Below are 6899 nucleotides of genomic sequence, written 5' to 3'. Positions count from 1 at the left end.
ATTATTATATCCATATTCCTAATTTCATAATGAGATTCATAGTCACTACTGGAAATTACCCCTATCTTAATGAACTTTTTGACGACGGTTAATAAAGCGTAGCAATAGGTGGTATATTACAACAATTTCAAGCGTTGCCAAAAATAATTATTCTATTAGCTATAATTTTACTTTATAACCGTTGCGTTTGACCATAAGCGTTGCAATAGCTAAATAAAATAAGCTATAGCAACGGTTAAGTCTTCCAAAAAAAAATTTAATAAAACTTTCAGCTACAGTCGCTTATTTCTCTTAGCTTAAACCTACACAATACTCTTAGATACTCATTGCTACAATCGACATTTAGGGCTATTGGTGTATTCTTCGATTAGCTAATAGGATTTCTACAATTGATGATTAGGGTTGCCAGTGTACTCTTCGATTAACTCATAGAATTGCTACAATCAATGATTAGGGCTGCCGTGTACTCTTTGCTAAAATTGCTACAAAGACAATCGCTACAATTCCTACAAATGATTCAATCTTGTGGAGATGATCTGGTAGTGAGCTATCGGTGGTGAGCTCTTAGGGATTTACTGGTGTCACTTTGAAAATCAATTTGTATAGGAAAGTCAGACCAAATATGCACTTCAATTTCTCTCAAATTTGCACTTCAATTACTTCAATTTGGGAATTTTAAGATAGGTGTATTCTTCTATGACTTTGACGTAATTTTTTAGGGATTTTGGATTTTTCTTCTCCTTAGAGAACACTTGATTGCTGGATTCATTTGATTGCATGAAATTTTTTATTTCTCTTTATAATTCTGCTAATTACAGTCATTATTTTAGGGAAGATGTCATAAAGAGTTATATTGACAAACAGAAGCTGAGGAAGATGAGCGTTACTTATTAGAGTAACTACAGTAGTTGGGCTAACTACAATATATTTTAGCATTTGTTATGGTTGTTCTTGTTTATGTTTGTGTATGGATTAATTGGTGTTTCATTAGTTGATTTATATTGTTATTATTTTCTTCTTTACAATTTAGAACCTGATAAGAATCATTTTGTTCATCAATTCATGATTTATTTATATTAGCAATAAAGATGTTCTTACATGTTGAAGTTGTTGTTCTTCACTATATATCTCCAAACACGCCTGTGAACAAGCATGGAGAGTCCTAGGCTGCATATTTACCCATGGAAAACATATTGATAATGAGAAGACTAAGCAATCTAAGTACTTCCTTTCTCTTTTCAGCTACATAAAGGCATAACTAAAGGTGAACGGGTGTGTGAACTGAGGAATTTATTTATTTCCCTTTTCTTTTCTGTCACCAGCACTCAAAATCCTATCTACATACTTCTTCATTTTTTTTGGTTTTCCAAATTTATTCAAGTTATTTCACATTGCTTGTGAATAAAGAGCGATCATTTTGAGAGAGATGAAATCATTCGAAGCGTACTATATTGAAGGGAGATCAATTAAAAAGATATTCCAGTATGGGTAGAAAGACCTTGAAACCACCTGTACATACTAGTCCAAGATATTTCTCCACGATGAAAAATAAATGCTTTGCAAATAATAGTAGCCCAGAGGTTCTCCTTGTTGGAAGGTTTCACTCAAGAAATAGCTACCAGAAGCATCAAGTTGTGGAAATTAAAGATGAAGAGGAAGAAAAAACCTATGTCAATGGTACCAAAACAAGACGGTTGCATAGGGAAAGTAGTTGCACTAGAGATGAAAACATTTCATCACCTTTGTGCACTGAAGAAGCTAATGTTGATGCTTCTCCAAATAGATTTATCATCGATAGAGAAAAACTTGTACCTCTTGTAATTTTTGTGGAAGCTTTTTGAATGTTATGTTATCACAGCCACAAGCCTATAACTTTCTGAAACAATATGCTTTAGGTTTTCATTTTGACTAATCAATAGTGTCTGACTTGTTTGCTTAAATGCATAGAAAATGAATTCCTTGGCTGACAACCAACTTATGTTTGTTCACATTATTTTTTCTTTTTCCTTATTCTTAATAAAAAATTATATTATGGGAAAATCCTATCAACAAACATAAAGGTCTAATTCATAGTTCTTGTTTTCCTAATTTAAATCAGAGTAAATACATCTTGATAAAAGATTTTCCTATTTATCAGGTGGAACCTTCCTCGAGAAGGAAATGAGTAAATGCATCTTGATAAAAGATTTTCCTATTTATTAGAAATTTTGTATGCTATTCCAATGTCAAATTCTTTGTTAAGAGGAAGAAGCGTATATTTTAATAACGACTAAGAAGATTGGTTTGACAGAAGAAAATTTTATGGGCTTACATTTTGATAGAAGCTGTACAACTCCTCAAACCCAAGGGAATAATGCACCATATGCTATTTCTCTAATGCCCTTTTTTTTATGGAAAAGCTTTTATCATTAAAAAAAAAGAACAAAGCTATAGAACCTACCTCAACCTGACACTTTTCAAGTGATATCTGTACTGACTACTGGAAGTGATCCTATGTTTTAGTGGGTTCTATTTGTATAATTGGCAAGTTAAATTTTTTTTAATCAATGTTGTATTTCCAATCGATTGCTAGTGTAGATGGTAGTATAATATGCATGTAATCACGACTCTAAACATGAATGTTGTAGCTGTTAGCAAGTGTATTTATTGTTGTAAACATCTATGTTGTTTCTCAAACTAGTATGGGTGAATGATGTTATACATTCAAGCATCATGATAGAACCCATTATTATGTAAAGAAACTAATTGAATATCAAAATCGTAATTACATAATCTGATAAATGTATTTTTCAAATTGATCAATAAATCTGAGAAATATCAATTTACTTTGTTTATTAATGAATGTCGTTCTTGAAACTTCACAATCTTGTAATCTCTTGGTTTGCTTGTTTTTTTTGTTTCATGTTGTGTCTCCATTCTAATTATTTCATGCTGTAGGAATGGACTCAATACAGAGGAGAGGGTTGAGTAGATCACCAAGTGCTTCAATCTTCCAACAATATGATAACACTATGATGAACAAAGATTTTGGAGTTAGGTCCTATGGTATTCCACATCGTGGCATACAAGGCAATTTTGTTCCTCCTATAATAGGTAGTGGCAATAATATAGGCAATGTTACTTCACGCAATGCTGGGAAATGAGAATATTCATTAGATGATTCCACAAGGAAATGGTTGGTCTAGTTTGCTTATTTTGTCTTAGTAGAGATCTACTATCGGCTAATTGTGCTATTTAATTCAAGTTGTAATAGCTTAGTCCATTTAACAAAAGATGATCACAAGAAGATCTAAATAGGTGCTTCATAATACAAACCACTAGTCCTAATTCTTCACATTACGTACTATTCAGTTTGGAAATATTGGTTGGTCCTGATAGTGAACTTCCTAAGAAATTAAGGAATATAGAGCCTTGACTTATTAAGCATATCAACAATGACATTATGCAGCGGGATCCCAATGTGCAATGGACTGACATTGATTTCCTGGAATACGCTAAAAAATATGTAACTAAGATGGTTATCTGGCCATTATTACATCCAGACATCTTTAAAGGTTCCCATTCTCTAAGGTGAGGTCTTCTTCTGTTTGTTCCATCAGTAAGTTCTTAGTCCACCTGGTCAAGATAGATTTGAAAGAAGTAGGTTCTTGTGAACATTTAACTCTCTCATGCTGTAGAGAACTGGAAAAATAATGATAGGGAAAGGTATTGCAGGCAAGGCAACAATAACCTTATTTTACATATCTCCCAGCTTTTTGACTAGTAAGTGGGTATGTTGTATTTTTGTTTATGCATTTTATTCTATGAAAAATGAAATATAGTTTATCCCTTTTGTAGGAAATAAAGGAGGAGGAAATCCCAACTTCCTGCAAGATATTTAACTTTTGATATGAACGAACATAATTAAAGCAATGTAGATGCCACAGTTTTGAAGTTCTGAAGTCATCTCTTTGATATCAAATCCTACGGGAAAATAATTGTTTTGTAGGCAACATAAACAATTTACTTTGCGCTCTATTTTACAATGCGTAATTCTCTAACAGGTTTATGATTTTAAAATACTAAATGAATAAAATATTGAATAGAAGTACTCCTAAGTCATTAGGAGTCTTAGATGGTATAGCTGTAAAATTTCATGTAATGCATAACTGGGAAATTTAAGAAATCACAAGGAAATATAAAGGATTGGGGAAAAGTGCATGATAGAAGGAGTTTGATGAGGTCTTATTTACTGTTAATATAGGTAGTTTAAGCTAGTTTAATAATTGGCTTATGATGGATCACTAAAATCTAGTGCATGAGACTTGTGTTCCATCTTAACTTATTCTAAATATCTATTTAAAAATGGAAGGAACTATCTTAGCACATGATTTTTAATTTATAATTGTAGATAGGAGAGGGGGAGAAATTGGTGTGGGCACTTTTTGGAGTTGCCAGTTGTAGTCAACCAGCTGTTATTTTCATTGATAAAATAGATTCTCTGTTGTCTCAGGTATGTAACTCTCTAATACTTCAGTGTAAAGAGAAATATTTTCCATGGTGCATGATTTTTTCTTAAAGAATGGGATGCAATATTTTGAAAAGAGCATATCTTTCAAATTGCTTGATTGCTTCATTTTCTGACATTATGGATGTATCCATGAGGTGTAGTGTGTAAAGTGTAAATTGAGAAATTCAATGAGAAATTTAAATCTTCCAAATTCCCTTTTACTATAGAAAAATCCTTAATTTAGTTATTTGTGGAAGAAAATTTGATGGTATCATTCATGGAAACAAGTGCAACAAACATGCCCCAAGAACTTAACAAGGCTGCAAGGAGATGGCTTACTAAAATACTCTATGTTTCACTTCTTTTCTCAGGTGAAAGCTAGATCATCCTCCTTTTTATTAATCAATAATATACTACTACGATCATTAATTGGTATTGTCACTACATCTCTGGGAATACAAAAGCAAGAGCTTGGATTGTCAATAGTCTATTGGAGAATGATGGGTCGTTTATGATTTCAGATGAGGATATTGTTTCCATTTGCAAATTCATAGACGGTATTCACAACTCATATTTCTCCATTAAAAAACATTGAAGTCTCATCTGATAAGCAAGTAGTCTTGTCCATCATTCTTATTTTTGGCCCTTCTATTTGTGAATTTCTTATTTATGATATTTTTCGTAAATTTTTAGAGGTATTCTGGGCCCAACAAGAAAAATTTAGTAAAGGATGCCTCCATGGGTTCACTAAGAGAAGCTATAAGTCACCATAGAAATAACAAAGCTAAAGAAGGAGGATATGATGCCAGTAACTCTTCAGGTAATTAGCTGGCACATAAAAATAGAAAAGAAGAAACTAAGGCCATTGCATATGAGTCCATAATTTCCTCAACATAGAATTTTCAAAATGATGTTTCGCACAGGACTTTGAGAGTGTGTTACCAGAGGTAAGGCCTTCTGTGTCTTTGAATGAACTTGGTGCATATGAAGACTGGAACAAATAGTTTGAAGCTTAGCACTTTCCAGTTTTAGGGATTTAGTGAATTTAATTTCATCATTAATGAATTACAATGTGTAAAGCGAAATGCTAGCCACAAAACCAGTAAACAAAAAGAGAATGTGGTAGCACCCGATACCATTGTGTTTGTGGTAATTGTTTGAATTTTGAATTTTGATCCTATTTTTGTATTCGTTTTTGAGAAAGCTACTGCTTTTAGGACATGGGTAATTTATTTCCTTAATTTTTCTATTCCTATTTTGTAGCTGATTGTCTTTTTATGATTTCTTGATACAATTGTGTTTGTGGTAATTGATTGAATTTTTATGCTGTTTGTGTATTCATTTTTGAGAAATCTACTTTTTTTAGGACTTGGGTGACTTTGTTTCTTTCATTTTCGTGGATGATTTATACTATGTCCTGATTTTAAGGGCTAATTTATATTATTTTGTTCTCTTTTTATAGGTGTCCTAAATGATGAATGAGATGAAGAATGTGATGAAGACAAGTGACCTTACATAAAAAGAATTTTGGGTTGTGGACAAATGCTCTAATATCAAGTTTTGTGTTGAATTTCTTGAAACTTCTCGCGTCTCAAATTTGGTAGTATGTAAAAACTTAACTATTCATTTGGACTTCATTACATTTTGCTTTGGAATTTAAATTATTAGCTTGTTGCATATTTTGAATTATGAGATTATTTATCAATGATTTTTTTTGTGATGTGTATATATTGTTTTCTAATTTACTATGCGTGTAAATAAAAATTTACATTAATATGAGTGACTATTTATATAAATTATTTCAATTTAATAACATGTGGCATTGCAACAGAATAACAAAAGCATCACAATATATGCTATTGCAACAGTTTAATCTCGTTGTAATAGAATCTGTTGCAACGGTTTAATCTCATTGCAATAGAATCTATTACAATGGTATAGGGGTCAGAGCATCATCTTTAATTTCTGTCTAGTGATTAGGTTAATGAAGTTTTCACGCATTAACTTCAAAGTGGTCAGCTTCCATATTTTAGAAGACATTCATTCTTAGTCTCCTATCCTTAGTTTATTTTGACTTTGTTTGGCTATTGTTAGGGGATTGTCCCGACATATACATTTCTAATCATCTGTCTGTATAGAGGTATTGTGGATGACTATTGACTTAGATATATTGGCTAGTGTCTTGGTAATTATGAAATGGCAAGACAAGGTTATGTTACAACTTCTATAATTGATTTTGCTATCTTATTATGCTATCGGGAGTTACTCGACCCTTGTGTTTGATTTGATAATTGTGGTGGGTTATCGGGTGACCTCTAGCTCTTGTAGGCTTCAGGTGCCCAAACTACATTGCCCAATTTTGGAATGTGTCAAGTTGGTATTAGAGCCTAGATTTTGGTAAGTAAGGTGT

The 6899-nt window shown here is 32.3% G+C and overlaps 1 pseudogene; it reads left to right on the top strand.

Annotated features, from left to right (window-relative positions):
- Positions 1–446: 446 nt before the first annotated feature.
- LOC107841449 lies at positions 447–5493 on the top strand (annotated as a pseudogene).
- Positions 5494–6899: the final 1406 nt, after the last annotated feature.

This window comes from Capsicum annuum, chromosome 9 (genome assembly GCF_002878395.1).
Source record: "Capsicum annuum cultivar UCD-10X-F1 chromosome 9, UCD10Xv1.1, whole genome shotgun sequence".
In the NCBI taxonomy this organism is placed as follows: domain Eukaryota; kingdom Viridiplantae; phylum Streptophyta; class Magnoliopsida; order Solanales; family Solanaceae; genus Capsicum; species Capsicum annuum.
Note: the sequence above shows the minus strand (reverse complement) of the source record. Positions and strands in the feature narration are given on the sequence as shown.